This window comes from Pinus tabuliformis, chromosome Q (genome assembly GCF_031772625.1).
Source record: "Pinus tabuliformis cultivar Carrire ecotype Pingquan chromosome Q, CPIR1, whole genome shotgun sequence".
NCBI classification, from domain to species: Eukaryota; Viridiplantae; Streptophyta; class Pinopsida; order Pinales; family Pinaceae; genus Pinus; species Pinus tabuliformis.
The window spans coordinates 914,062,192-914,078,360 of record NC_142296.1 but is presented as its reverse complement, the minus strand read 5'-3'; the positions used below and the strand labels follow the sequence as shown (position 1 = coordinate 914,078,360).

Genomic DNA, 16,169 nt, shown 5'->3' with positions numbered 1-16,169 from the left:
GGAAATGCTCCTTGTTGTGACCATGCCCTTTGCACTTTAAGCACCATACTTTAGCACGGTCCTCATTTTGGATTGAGATCTTACAACTCCATATGCAAACTAGCCAACTACCACTGAATCTGCTGCACTCCTAGATTTGTATCCTGAATAGGCGAAGCCTCTAATTTCATAGAAATTCTCAGTGCTTCAGCTTGTGATCCAACTTTCTACTATGACAAGGGTAATCTCAAATGAGGTAACAATGAAGAAATATACCAATCCTTATGTTCCTCATCCAGGATCTGTAGATTAGCCTGTTGTAGTAGACATTTCAACCTTTGATCAAAATACCATGCAAATTCATTCACCTTCTACTTAATTTCTTTGACCACAGTCACAGACTAGGCTTGAGACTTAGGCTTTCCGATTTTATTATTCATCGCATGTTTTGTGTCCTTCAATGATGCAGTTGGATGAGTCATACTCTAATTAATATACCAATTGAGTGCCTTGTCTTGCAATGTTGTGACTAGCTGTGATTTCTTCAGATTGTCATCTGTTAGTTACTGTGACTTCCACACAAAATCTGCTACAAAACAAAATTGGTCAGGGTCTTCTATCCCCAGACCCTTGAATATAGGCATCTTCATAGTGTTCACCATACTGAATAGTAGAGGTGTAGGTGGAGGTGGATGTGTGGGCGTGTGAGGTGGAGGTGATGGTCGAGGTGGATTGGATGGATATGGTATTCCCGCAATACCATGATCTGTCGTCTGTAGTGTACCTTGAGGCATCTTCAAATTATTACTTTCTTTTTTTCTATCAGATGCTCCCAACAAAGGACTATACTGATCACTTGTATCTAGATCTCTTCTGAATGGTCTCCCACTTCGTGTAGCTCCCATCGAATCTCGTATAAACATAAATTTAGTGGCATAACCCATTTCTCGCAAAATAGCATTTTAATCAATGTTTTGAGAGACTTCAGATACTTACCTCTTGGTCGTTTGAAAAACCAGCGTTCAACTTCACTATAACTGGCAGATGTATCAATCACGAACTCAGTAATAAATCCATCCAAAATACTATCGATCCAATAACTATGATCCTTCCAAGTGCTTCACTAACTCTGGAGTCCACATAATAGGGTTATCAACTTCCAGGAAGGTTGACCATCTGCCAATTTAGCCAACCATTCATATAATTCACACGAAAAAGAGCAGGGGAAAAATTTGTGTTCCTCTATCTACAAGTATCTTTGCAACCACTCTTCTTTCGACAGGCGTGAATTCCTATTTTCTTGGGCTGCAAACTCTTGCAACTTCTAATCTATCCACTTTTCAATATCCTTCTTAGTTGGTATCCACTTATGCCACATCAAAATTCCTTAGATAGATACCGATCCTGACAACGGAACCATTTTTTGGCTTGAGGGGGCTTCGACCCAAGTTTAGAGTTAGCTGCACTAACCAACATAACCCTACACTATTAGGCCTTTCAGCAACAACCCACATAGTGCAGGCTATAGTCTCATCCGAGGTAGTATTGGGGGATGCTATAACCAGGTTTCTGCATTTAGGGGAATGTGTGATGTGTTTCTGTCAAACTTAGGGCTTTATCTTGACCTTCGCAAACCGTAACCCTTAAAAGACAGAAATTATAGTAATTAACAGTTAGTAGATTTATTCCCTTCGCCAATTACGCTAAACATGCATAACATTATATAGATACAAAGATCTACGTCTTCGTGAATATATTAATTACTTTACTTGATTAATTGCATTCAATAGATAAAAAATACGGTAAACGTAGAGAGAAAACATTAATACATAGATACACAGATAGTTCTTCAAAACAAGCCTTCATTATGCTTTAGATCGTCATTTATAGTGTTTCCAAACCTGTGCATACAGTTGCAGGGGCCCGTGCACTCATCTGCAGAATTACGAAGGTCTCCACATAGACAGCTACAGGAGCCTTCCCCATCGCCCAAGTACAAATAAGCAAAAAGTAGACTTAAGTCATGTACTTCTATTCTTTGGTATATCCCTATGACTCTTCTATGACTTCTTTTTATATTCTTCTTCAATACAATACCATGGTCCATGAACCATGGGTGGGTCTCAAAACAACTTGACTCTTAACAAACAAGGGGCCTTGAACTTCCTAAACCCACTTTTACTGCTATTGACCTGAGTTACTCATGCTCTACTCCTCAAAATGCAGTGACTTTACAAGATTTAACAAAACTTTTTACAATGCTTAGATTTACTATTTCGTTGGATTCTCATATTTTATTATCCAGTTGTGTGCATCTTTAGATTTACTTTGTAACTTAGTGAATTTTCATTGCCATGCTTTAATGTTATCATTTAGGAGTGATTATAGCAATTAGTGATTAGAGTGAATTTCCTTTGAAGAGAGTTATACATTATTCTGAAATTTCACATTGTAATGAGAATTGTTGGTTTGGTGGAATTTAATATCTTTTTATGAAGAAATAGCTAAATAGTTCTATGATTTATGCATATCGATTTATTCCTGTTTATAGATTGATAAGGCCTAGTATTTTCTGAAAGTATTCCTTCATAGCCTTTGCTTTATATTTGTTGGGAAAGGGTCCCCTAGGGTCAATTTTGGGTAAAAAGGCCAAAGTTTTGTTGTAAAGAATGTAAAGTCTTTGCAAAATGTGGTCACGGAGCACGTAGATGGTGAAAGGTCATAAATGGTTTTACCCTTTTGTTATGTAAGTTGTGTCGGCTTGTATAGACTTACCCATGGTTCACAGACCATGGGATTGTATAAAAAGGAGAGTCTTAGAGATTCTAAGGCATAAATACATAGTAATGAAGAATGAAGAGGTAATGGGTCATTAAAAGCAAGAGCGAAGAAGTCTTAGAGTAGAAGAGAGACTCTGCAACTATGTGCACAGAGTCCTAGAGTAGAGTTTGCAGCTGAGTGTGCAGACCCCTACAGCTAAGTGCGTAGGGAAGTATTGAGTCTGTAAGAAGAACTAAAGTATCAATAAAGAGATTATTATGGAAATGTCTATGTTTTGTCTATCTATTTCTACTATGAATGAATGTGCTTTTATGCTATGATGAATGATGGTTTTATGAATTAACACTGTATTGATGCGCGATTTTATATGGTTTTCATTGTCATATGAATGCAAGTAATAATAATTGTTTACGCGAATAATATCTTATTGCATGTTAATATTGTCAAACACTTAAGCCGATTTGGGAAAATACAGACTTAAGGGTAGTTACAGAGGCATGTAAAGGGTTGATTCACCTATTTAGGGTCCACAAAAGATAGTTGTAGACCTTTGCGGAGGTATAGAATCTGATTAAGAGAAGTTATATCGATAAGCCCTCAGGGCTTATCGATCTGTGTGAAGGTAGGTTTAGGGCATAAAATGACATCACACTCATCTTTGGGTGTGGAAAATTGGTTCTACCATCCCCCCATACCACTTCGGGTGAAACTTCAGTCTGCTCTCCATGTGTTAATGTTGAAAGGGCCAGTAGTATAAGGATTTGTTTGGTAAAATTAACTCTGAACCTGGGTCAGGACCCCCTAAGCCAACAAATGGTTCCGTTGGCTGGAACAAGATATGCATAAGGATATGTGTGATGTCGCATCACTGGAATCCAACAAAGAAAGAAATTGAGGAGCGGTTGGATAGAAGGATCTATGAATCAACACAAAAAAATAGAAATCCGCAATTGACGAAAGAACAATTGTTGGATAGGTATTTGTACACAGAGATACAAGAAATTTTCTTCTGTTCCTTCTCGATGGAGCTATATGATTGGATCACTAAATTGGTATATGGCCAGGGGAGGTGGAGGCTTGACGGTCCAATAGTGTGGACCCCAGAGCTAGTGCGGAGATTGGAAGCCTCTGAAGAAAATATCATGTGTGTTGTCGATCATTGGCTTGATCATGTCATCTGAGGATTTGTGGCAGAGTTCATGGTCGATACCTCAGTCAACTACAATGAAGACACTTCTTCAAGGGACCGTGAGGTAAGTATTTGAGATCTTTGAATATTTGGATTAAAATGCTCTTGTGCGAAAAGCTAGTTATGAAATTACCTTGATGTCTAGAGTTAAGCGAAGTGGAAAGTTATTCAGGGATATAAGGAGAACAGGTCTTGAATATATCCCATTGATTGAGCCTCCTCTGTGTTGGCATTATGATGCATGTTTTGTACTTGATGGCAACCCACTCATAGAAGAACATCTCACTTAGTTATAACTAGATGAATCTTCAGAAGAGATATCAAGATGTGACTAAATGCATGGGATGCAGGACAACTCAAAGGAATCAGATGATAGTTCTAAGTGTGACAAGTTAGCTTTGCCATCAAGTACAAAGGGGGAGATTGTTGGCATTATGAGACAAGTGTTGTCCTTGATGGAAAATCACACAGATGACAGATCATAGTGCAATAGGTCAGCAGCAAGGATTTGATGATCAGGCAACAAGAATGAAGAGAAAATATATATACGCAGGTTCATTGTGACCAAACTGCATATACACGCGGGTTAGTCGTTGAAAAGACGCGTATGCGTATACACACACTTTCATGCAAGAGAAGGCGCGTACATTGAGTTTTGGTCCATGGTAGTTAGTCCTTGGTATTTGAACCTATGGTTTTGGACCATAGTATCTCATCAGATGTGTTGATCCCAAGTATTGGGTCCATGGTATTGGTTTGTTATGGTTTTGGACCATGGTATTAAGCAAGGCCTAAGACTATAAAAGGAGAAGAAGATCATTAGGCAAGTGTATTGAAAAAGTCTTGAATATCTGATGAACGATGAGATCCAGTATGCAGGTTATGGGTTGATGATGCATTGCTTGATTTGAGCTAAGGAGGCATCTCACCAGTTGATGGAGAACCATATCTAAGGATAGATCGGGATCAAATGGTTTGAAATGAACTATCTCTATATGATTGATTATGTTTATTCTAGATATGTATACTGACGCATGTAATGATCTGAACTGGGTATAACTTAAGTTTGAAATCACTGCAAGTCATGATTGAATATTTATAGATCTGTACGCGGGTTGGCTTTGGTGTAAGCACGTATGTACGCAGGTTTGGTTCATTGTAGTAGCATATACCATTTGAGCTATGATGTCTGAAGTTACAGGTGGTTCTAGTTGTTGATGAGTTCTGATGACAGTTTAAAGGTGTCAGTATTCTTCATATCCTGTTTGATTGACTGTGTTTAGCTTCAGTATTGATGGATGAGAACTAATATTGGATTAGGATCATAATGATTCATATTTAAGTGATCTGATGGACTAGATCTGGGTGCTAACTCACATATTATCCGTGTATATGTAATATGTCTGAAGTCAGGAAGTGCATCAAGTTATACGTAAGTAATTGATGACATATACGCTGGTTCACCTTGGTGAAGTTGCGTATACAAATTGGTTCAACACTTCCAAGTAGCGTGTTATCACTGAAAATAGTGTAGTCAAAAATTTTTAGCCTGGCTTAAAGAGTGGGTGTTTTCGCAGCGCCAGAATTATTTTTAGCAGTTTCGCAGCGCTACCTGTTTGCGTGGTTTCGTAGCGTGCTACGAAATTGGGAATTGGTTCGAGTTTTCAGCGAAGGTCCAAATCCTAGCATGCTTATTGTATAGAGTTTTGCTTCCCTCCAGGAATGTTGATGAGAGCAATGACAGTATGTCCAAGGAGGACACAATTCACACACAGGTTGATGCTATGCCAGACACTCCAAGGATGCAATGTGAATCTGTTTTTCTTTATATGATAGTCTTGTCTTTATGTGGCTCGAACTGATATTTGAAGTGGACTATTGATTTCTTTGTGCACCTGTAACAAAAAGGATAAAGCATGCCGTTATTGGCTTGCAGGCAATTGCAAGTATGCAAAAGACAACTGCAGATATCTGCACTCCCATTTTATTGGAGGTTCCGATGTCACTTTCATGACTAAGCTGGTTGGCCATGATAACAAGCCTATTCGAGGAATTTCTTTTCTTTCGCATTTAGGCTCTGCCAAACTCTATTCTGTTGGCCGACATAATAAGCTTATAGCCTGGGACTGCCATACAGGACAGGGAACAAATATCCCCTTAGGCGACGACAGTGGAGTTGGATGCCTTCTAAGTGAAGGTCTGTGGCTTTTTGTCGGCCTTCGTAATGCTGTCAAGGCTTTGAATACCGTCAACTTGACAGAGCTATTATTAGACATCCCTAATGGACAAGTGCATGCTCTGGCGATCGCTGATCAAATGATTTTGGCTGGAACACATGATGGCACCATTTTAGCATGGAAGTTTAATCCTACAACCAATACATTTGACCCTGCAACTTCCCTCACAGGGCATATGTTGCCTGTTGTCTCATTAGTCTCACAGAAAGAAAAATTTTACTCTGCCTCTATGGACCACACAATAAAAGTTTGGGACCTGGAAACTTTTCAATGTATCCAAACCTTGAGAAATCACACATCAGTTGTAATGTCTCTTCTTTGTTGGGATCAATTTCTCTTGTCGTGTTCTTTGGATGGCACAGTGAAGGTTTGGGCTGCTACATCAACTATAGCTCTTGAAGAGATTTACACTCGTATTGAAGAACATGGTGTTCTTGCGCTGTGCATAATGAATGATGAACAAGCCAAACCTATTTTGCTTTGTTCATGCAATGATAAGAGTGTGCGCCTTTATGACTTGCCATCGTTTCATGAACAAGGTAGAGTATTCTCAAGAAATGAAGTGCGAGCACTTCAGATTGGACCTGGTGGATTATTTTTCACTGGTAATGGAATGGAGCATATCATGGTACCGGTGAATGAGGGAGGTCGAGAGCACCATAAGACGGTTATTGAAGTTGGAGCCCGAATCAAATCCAGTTTGGCATTATTGTCGATATTCAGAAATACAGAATTCGTGGTCTCTTAGAAGGCGGCGCATTTGATCATGAGGTGCTGTTGGATGCTCTATATTGCCACGGGGAATGCGCATTAACTATTTGACAATTTCAGTCTTCGAGTTTTATTTATCGAAATGTAGTGATTAACCGCCAAATGTCAAGTGGCTTTTATGAGGGTTTGATTGCCACAAGGTCGCCACTATTATTGACACCCGGATTGAGATGTGGCGCTTCAGATGGCTATATACATTCGCAAAATCACCAGAATCACAACGACAACTGGAAAGGGAGATTATAAAGTAGATTTTAATAGCTGATGGAGTGAAAGGAGACATTCAAGGGCTAGTATTTATGCGTGATTCGAAAACAACGGGGGATATGAAGATTTCTGTTTCCATTATCATGTTTCGGTTTCTGTTATTGTGTTTTTGGGTTGCCTAAGGCGCGCAGAGAGCATCAATGTCAGATTTGCATAATAGTGCCCGGTAGGAGAAGGTTCAGAGTATATCTCAGAGTTCAAATTACAACAGCAAGGGTTTCAATTGTAGATTGAATTGCGCAGAAGAGGTGAATTTAAAAGTATCCTGAACATGTTGGCGGTACTGAGGAGGATCCAGAATGTATTATATGTTGATATTTTTACATCTTTCTGTTGTTGTGTACAGTTAACACCAGGTGCTTTTGTCTGTCTACAACATGCAAAAATGACTTTGTGAATGCAATCCAGATTAGCAATATTCTCTGTATCGTTATACCATGGCAGAGCTAGAAGACTTGTTTTGTATGGAAGATGAAAATTTTGCTGAATGAGACAGCGTTTTGAAGGATAGAAGGGTTCGAAGCAGAAAGATGTCTGCAAGGCAGTCCACATGGTCTCAAGGAACACATCAAGTTAAGAAAGAGCATGGTGTACTCTCAGTGGCACTTCTCTTCAAAATCCTGTGGGAGAATTATGTTCTTTTGCTCGGTTCTTAGGGATCGATCTTTATTCCTATTACTTCTGAAAGAAATGCGCGCGGCCTCATTTAGAATACTGGCATAATTCAAATGCTCTGTTCAGTTTTGGTTTATATAAAGCCTTATGATCCTGGGGATGGAATGCAAACAAGCATCAATAGTCAACGGGTTAGTCCTTTGAAGAGAAAGAGTCTTTCTCAGGAGGACACTTCTAAATTTGATAATATGGAAGTTCAATTGAAAAAACCATCCGCTCAGAAGGATAGTTTTTGTGAAGGTGCTGGAAAAGATTTGGATTTCTATAAGAAAAACCAAGCTGTGAGAGAAGAGCAAAATAATTACAAGAAACCTCATTGTGAGAGAAGCATGGTGAGAATTAGGAATGATCATGTGGAGCTGCTATACAGACTTTTCCAAGGTTTTATATTTGAGGAATGCGTATTATTGATATAGTGAAAAGATTTCAGAAATTAAGTTTGGAGGCATTCATCAAGGTTGTTTGAGCCATTTAATTAGCAAGTTTTTGTTTTTCTTGGGTCACAAGTACTTTCAGGAAAACAGATAGCTCTAGTTATAATGCTGCAGTGACAAGCACATCTAGTTGGGGCAGAGTGAAGACCAGAAATGTGAACAGAAGAATGATGGCATTGAATGGAGACAGCCATTGAAGCTTCAAGGATTCTGAATCTTTCAAACAGTAAACACTTTAGTGAATCTTTTGGGAAAGATTTTGTCTTCATTACCAATAATTGGTATACATCTTTTCTTCCTAGTTAATCAAAGACAGCTAAATTTATTGATGGAGATTGTGTTTTCTTTTAATCACACAGCAGTTTCGTAGCGCGCTACGAAACTGCTGTAGGTGATGATTTTAAAAGCGCAGAGCAGCTAGTGTGACACGGTGAGCGGGGGTTTGAGGAAAAGGAACAGATGTCTATCAAAGACCACCTACAGCACATCAGAAACCTGGCATCACTCCATACTTGGGGTCATTAAAGGATTTGGGAGCAGGCTGCTATATTTTAGGAGAATGTTGGGAGACAAAAGGCCGACAAACAGGAACAGCTCCCTATATTTCAGGGCGATGGAAAACATATTATGTTAAGGGCCAACAAACAACTGCAGACACCTTTTCAGCTCATAAAGTTTCCAGCTCATTTGAAAGGTGTGGTGATATGCGGTGTTTGGGAAGAATTAAAGAACAGCAGACTTGTTTTTAAATGATGAAGAGGAATGGAAGACAGGGGACCGTGGATATAGGATGATTAGTTTTATCAATTAATAGGCTGTCTTACAGCTAGCATCCGAGACCAGCTTGCTCGGTGAATGCTCCCTTAACATATCTTAGCCATAATGGAAATCATACAGCTGTCCAGCATCCAAGAAAGCATCAAGCCTGCGAGGAGAATGAAATTAGTATTTTAGTTTGATTAGGATTGTGTGTAATTATAGTTCAGCATGTTTGTAATTAATGCATTAGTTAGTAGCATATAGGAATAGTTAATAGCCACCTTCGAGGCTCCCCTCATGCTGGAGGAGGAAGCTCGAGGTGTTTTAGTTTGCTTGCCTATATATGGGCCAAGGTTAGATGTAGAAAGGGTTGGATACTTAATAGAAAAAGTGTGTTGTTTTGGGCCACTGTAAGATCTTTTTTGACAGTAATAGTAAAACAGAGTTATACTCTTCTCAAGATTCTCGAAGGATTGCCATGGTCAAATGAAGTGATGATGTGTTATACCTTATGTTATTTTATGGTTTTGTTGTATGCAATCACTCAGAATTCATACTTATATGCTCTGACTTCCTGTGTATACAGCAAGCTATGTGTGGTGGAATATGTTTGACTTGTAATGCTAAGAGCCTTGATTTCTATGAGTTCACTGTGTTTTTCTTGTTTACTTGATATTATAGACTCCATAGCCCAATGAGATATCTTTTGGTGTGTTTCCAACCAGTTATGCTTACATTAAATCTATTGTACAAGAGTTAGCCCTCTTATCAACATTCAAAATCAATAACCTTTTCTTGAGAGAGCCCTCTCAGGCTAGGGAGGCTAATCCTTAGTCAAAAGCTTGGTCTGAAATAGTTACACAGAGTCTGCCTGATCAGCAGCCCTTCAGTTGTGATTTTGTGATAACATTTTGGTGCGTCTGCCGGGAGCTTAAGATTGAATTTCTGAAGGTAGCAGGAGTTCAAATGATTTTCAAGGCTGCAAAACTACCTTGGCGACTCCATTGTTGGAGAATTCAAAGTTATATATTCATGGTGATTCCACTGGAGTTATGAAAGACCCAGAAGCTGCCCTTCTTTGTTCAAGGTATGCATGCATTGATTTCTCAGGAATTCATGGTTTCCCAAATCATTTTCCTAGGGATGCATACTTTCTAAGGAATGGTCCAAAATTCAACGGTGAAGATTTAAGTTTAACCTTGAATCATATATCAGATTTTTGTGAATTTACACAGCTTCTTAGAGTTAAACATGAGGATGTTTTCATTATGTTATTCTATGATTCACTTCAAGGGAAATGCAAACAGTGGGTTGAATGTTTGCCTGCCGAATCCATTAAATCATTTCAAGACCTTTGGCTCATGTTCTTGGAGGAATGGACAGATAGGACAGAGGAGGTGGCAGACTTTCCCTCAGTGGAGGGTTTCAAACAATGGAATGATGATCACAGTAAAGAAGAAACAAATGAATCCTTTTCTTTGTCCTTATCTTCATATCTGAAATCTTTTGACTGTAAGTCAGAGGAAAAAATGAAATTTTTTGATGAAATTGCCAAAGATATTGAGAAAGAAATTGAAGGTTTAGAAGGACAGATTCAGGCATACAATTTTCATGATCATGATTATTATTCTCAAAAGTTTCCTGTGACAGAGCGCAAGGAGACTATGCTGCTTCCATTTTCTTTCATGATTGAGGAACTGAACACTGTGATTGAAGATCAGTTTGCACAGCTGGAAAGTTTCAAGGAAGGACAAGCTGATCATGTGTTCTGGGACCCTATAGCTGATTACATGGAAGAGTTTTACTCTCCAGTGTTTCCGTTTTCTTATGAAGATCAGAGACTATGTCAGTGGCAGCGGTCATTACATTATCACATTGGCTCTGAAATCCGATGCAGTCAAAGACATTTTCAGTGGCAGCTGTCATCTCTCTATCACATTGGCGCTGAACTTCGGGACAGGCAAAGAAGTCAAATGTCAGATAAAGCAAATGACTGGCTACATTGGAAGTTTCATATTGATTGAGCTGAGGAAAGTTTAAATGGTTAGGGTAGGTAGGTAGGTAAATTGCAAATAAGCTCAAGGTTGGCTGAGCATTTATTTTTCAGTAGCATTAGTTTCTTTCTCCTACAGTCATGTTGGTCAAGCAAATTTCTGTTTGTTACAAATGGACGAGGCACTGGAGCTGCATGTTCTTAGCGCACCACAAGGGCACACTATCCCAAGTGGAGCCACTGTTATCACTGAAAATAGTGTAGTCAAAAATTTTTAGCCTGGCTTAAAGAGTGGGTGTTTTCGCAGCGCCAGAATTATTTTTAGCAGTTTCGCAGCGCTACCTGTTTGCGTGGTTTCGTAGCGTGCTACGAAATTGGGAATTGGTTCGAGTTTTCAGCGAAGGTCCAAATCCTAGCATGCTTATTGTATAGAGTTTTGCTTCCCTCCAGGAATGTTGATGAGAGCAATGACAGTATGTCCAAGGAGGACACAATTCACACACAGGTTGATGCTATGCCAGACACTCCAAGGATGCAATGTGAATCTGTTTTTCTTTATATGATAGTCTTGTCTTTATGTGGCTCGAACTGATATTTGAAGTGGACTATTGATTTCTTTGTGCACCTGTAACAAAAAGGATAAAGCATGCCGTTATTGGCTTGCAGGCAATTGCAAGTATGCAAAAGACAACTGCAGATATCTGCACTCCCATTTTATTGGAGGTTCCGATGTCACTTTCATGACTAAGCTAGTTGGCCATGATAACAAGCCTATTCGAGGAATTGCTTTTCTTTCGCATTTAGGCTCTGCCAAACTCTATTCTGTTGGCCGACATAATAAGCTTATAGCCTGGGACTGCCATACAGGACAGGGAACAAATATCCCCTTAGGCGACGACAGTGGAGTTGGATGCCTTCTAAGTGAAGGTCCGTGGCTTTTTGTCGGCCTTCGTAATGCTGTCAAGGCTTTGAATACCGTCAACTTGACAGAGCTATTATTAGACATCCCTAATGGACAAGTGCATGCTCTGGCGATCGCTGATCAAATGATTTTGGCTGGAACACATGATGGCACCATTTTAGCATGGAAGTTTAATCCTACAACCAATACATTTGACCCTGCAACTTCCCTCACAGGGCATATGTTGCCTGTTGTCTCATTAGTCTCACAGAAAGAAAAATTTTACTCTGCCTCTATGGACCACACAATAAAAGTTTGGGACCTGGAAACTTTTCAATGTATCCAAACCTTGAGAAATCACACATCAGTTGTAATGTCTCTTCTTTGTTGGGATCAATTTCTCTTGTCGTGTTCTTTGGATGGCACAGTGAAGGTTTGGGCTGCTACATCAACTATAGCTCTTGAAGAGATTTACACTCGTATTGAAGAACATGGTGTTCTTGCGCTGTGCATAATGAATGATGAACAAGCCAAACCTATTTTGCTTTGTTCATGCAATGATAAGAGTGTGCGCCTTTATGACTTGCCATCGTTTCATGAACAAGGTAGAGTATTCTCAAGAAATGAAGTGCGAGCACTTCAGATTGGACCTGGTGGATTATTTTTCACTGGTAATGGAATGGAGCATATCATGGTACCGGTGAATGAGGGAGGTCGAGAGCACCATAAGACGGTTATTGAAGTTGGAGCCCGAATCAAATCCAGTTTGGCATTATTGTCGATATTCAGAAATACAGAATTCGTGGTCTCTTAGAAGGCGGCGCATTTGATCATGAGGTGCTGTTGGATGCTCTATATTGCCACGGGGAATGCGCATTAACTATTTGACAATTTCAGTCTTCGAGTTTTATTTATCGAAATGTAGTGATTAACCGCCAAATGTCAAGTGGCTTTTATGAGGGTTTGATTGCCACAAGGTCGCCACTATTATTGACACCCGGATTGAGATGTGGCGCTTCAGATGGCTATATACATTCGCAAAATCACCAGAATCACAACGACAACTGGAAAGGGAGATTATAAAGTAGATTTTAATAGCTGATGGAGTGAAAGGAGACATTCAAGGGCTAGTATTTATGCGTGATTCGAAAACAACGGGGGATATGAAGATTTCTGTTTCCATTATCATGTTTCGGTTTCTGTTATTGTGTTTTTGGGTTGCCTAAGGCGCGCAGAGAGCATCAATGTCAGATTTGCATAATAGTGCCCGGTAGGAGAAGGTTCAGAGTATATCTCAGAGTTCAAATTACAACAGCAAGGGTTTCAATTGTAGATTGAATTGCGCAGAAGAGGTGAATTTAAAAGTATCCTGAACATGTTGGCGGTACTGAGGAGGATCCAGAATGTATTATATGTTGATATTTTTACATCTTTCTGTTGTTGTGTACAGTTAACACCAGGTGCTTTTGTCTGTCTACAACATGCAAAAATGACTTTGTGAATGCAATCCAGATTAGCAATATTCTCTGTATCGTTATACCATGGCAGAGCTAGAAGACTTGTTTTGTATGGAAGATGAAAATTTTGCTGAATGAGACAGCGTTTTGAAGGATAGAAGGGTTCGAAGCAGAAAGATGTCTGCAAGGCAGTCCACATGGTCTCAAGGAACACATCAAGTTAAGAAAGAGCATGGTGTACTCTCAGTGGCACTTCTCTTCAAAATCCTGTGGGAGAATTATGTTCTTTTGCTCGGTTCTTAGGGATCGATCTTTATTCCTATTACTTCTGAAAGAAATGCGCGCGGCCTCATTTAGAATACTGGCATAATTCAAATGCTCTGTTCAGTTTTGGTTTATATAAAGCCTTATGATCCTGGGGATGGAATGCAAACAAGCATCAATAGTCAACGGGTTAGTCCTTTGAAGAGAAAGAGTCTTTCTCAGGAGGACACTTCTAAATTTGATAATATGGAAGTTCAATTGAAAAAACCATCCGCTCAGAAGGATAGTTTTTGTGAAGGTGCTGGAAAAGATTTGGATTTCTATAAGAAAAACCAAGCTGTGAGAGAAGAGCAAAATAATTACAAGAAACCTCATTGTGAGAGAAGCATGGTGAGAATTAGGAATGATCATGTGGAGCTGCTATACAGACTTTTCCAAGGTTTTATATTTGAGGAATGCGTATTATTGATATAGTGAAAAGATTTCAGAAATTAAGTTTGGAGGCATTCATCAAGGTTGTTTGAGCCATTTAATTAGCAAGTTTTTGTTTTTCTTGGGTCACAAGTACTTTCAGGAAAACAGATAGCTCTAGTTATAATGCTGCAGTGACAAGCACATCTAGTTGGGGCAGAGTGAAGACCAGAAATGTGAACAGAAGAATGATGGCATTGAATGGAGACAGCCATTGAAGCTTCAAGGATTCTGAATCTTTCAAACAGTAAACACTTTAGTGAATCTTTTGGGAAAGATTTTGTCTTCATTACCAATAATTGGTATACATCTTTTCTTCCTAGTTAATCAAAGACAGCTAAATTTATTGATGGAGATTGTGTTTTCTTTTAATCACACAGCAGTTTCGTAGCGCGCTACGAAACTGCTGTAGGTGATGATTTTAAAAGCGCAGAGCAGCTAGTGTGACACGGTGAGCGGGGGTTTGAGGAAAAGGAACAGATGTCTATCAAAGACCACCTACAGCACATCAGAAACCTGGCATCACTCCATACTTGGGGTCATTAAAGGATTTGGGAGCAGGCTGCTATATTTTAGGAGAATGTTGGGAGACAAAAGGCCGACAAACAGGAACAGCTCCCTATATTTCAGGGCAATGGAAAACATATTATGTTAAGGGCCAACAAACAACTGCAGACACCTTTTCAGCTCATAAAGTTTCCAGCTCATTTGAAAGGTGTGGTGATATGCGGTGTTTGGGAAGAATTAAAGAACATCAGACTTGTTTTTAAATGATGAAGAGGAATGGAAGACAGGGGACCGTGGATATAGGATGATTAGTTTTATCAATTAATAGGCTGTCTTACAGCTAGCATCCGAGACCAGCTTGCTCGGTGAATGCTCCCTTAACATATCTTAGCCATAATGGAAATCATACAGCTGTCCAGCATCCAAGAAAGCATCAAGCCTGCGAGGAGAATGAAATTAGTATTTTAGTTTGATTAGGATTGTGTGTAATTATAGTTCAGCATGTTTGTAATTAATGCATTAGTTAGTAGCATATAGGAATAGTTAATAGCCACCTTCGAGTCTCCCCTCATGCTGGAGGAGGAAGCTCGAGGTGTTTTAGTTTGCTTGCCTATATATGGGCCAAGGTTAGATGTAGAAAGGGTTGGATACTTAATAGAAAAAGTGTGTTGTTTTGGGCCACTGTAAGATCTTTTTTGACAGTAATAGTAAAACAGAGTTATACTCTTCTCAAGATTCTCGAAGGATTGCCATGGTCAAATGAAGTGATGATGTGTTATACCTTATGTTATTTTATGGTTTTGTTGTATGCAATCACTCAGAATTCATACTTATATGCTCTGACTTCCTGTGTATACAGCAAGCTATGTGTGGTGGAATATGTTTGACTTGTAATGCTAAGAGCCTTGATTTCTATGAGTTCACTGTGTTTTTCTTGTTTACTTGATATTATAGACTCCATAGCCCAATGAGATATCTTTTGGTGTGTTTCCAACCAGTTATGCTTACATTAAATCTATTGTACAAGAGTTAGCCCTCTTATCAACATTCAAAATCAATAACCTTTTCTTGAGAGAGCCCTCTCAGGCTAGGGAGGCTAATCCTTAGTCAAAAGCTTGGTCTGAAATAGTTACATAGAGTCTGCCTGATCAGCAGCCCTTCAGTTGTGATTTTGTGATAACATAGCGTATGCACTCTGATGCATGATTTTGATGATACAGCTGGTTCTGAATATTGTTGCAGAGTTCAGTGTTTTGCTCTCTGTTCTGGTGACTGTGTTGTTGACAGGGTTTCAGTGTTTTAGTGATTCAGAAATTGATGATTCTAGTAGTGATTGTTTTGTGGTTAAATGATATTTATGGGTCTAGTATGAAAATTTGATGAAACGTGGCCTTCAGATTATAGTGTTGTGCTTCAGGAGTATTCAGTCTGAAAATGTATGAAATGTGGTCCTTGGAGGATGAAAGGAGATTGTAGGCCAGCGC

The 16,169-nt window shown here is 39.3% G+C and overlaps 2 pseudogenes; both read left to right on the top strand.

The window, feature by feature from the left end:
* Positions 1-5,694: 5,694 nt before the first annotated feature.
* Positions 5,695-6,934, top strand: LOC149222438 (zinc finger CCCH domain-containing protein 17 pseudogene; annotated as a pseudogene).
* Positions 6,935-8,087: 1,153 nt separating this feature from the next.
* LOC149222437 (zinc finger CCCH domain-containing protein 17 pseudogene) lies at positions 8,088-12,800 on the top strand (annotated as a pseudogene).
* The last annotated feature ends 3,369 nt before the right edge of the window (positions 12,801-16,169 follow it).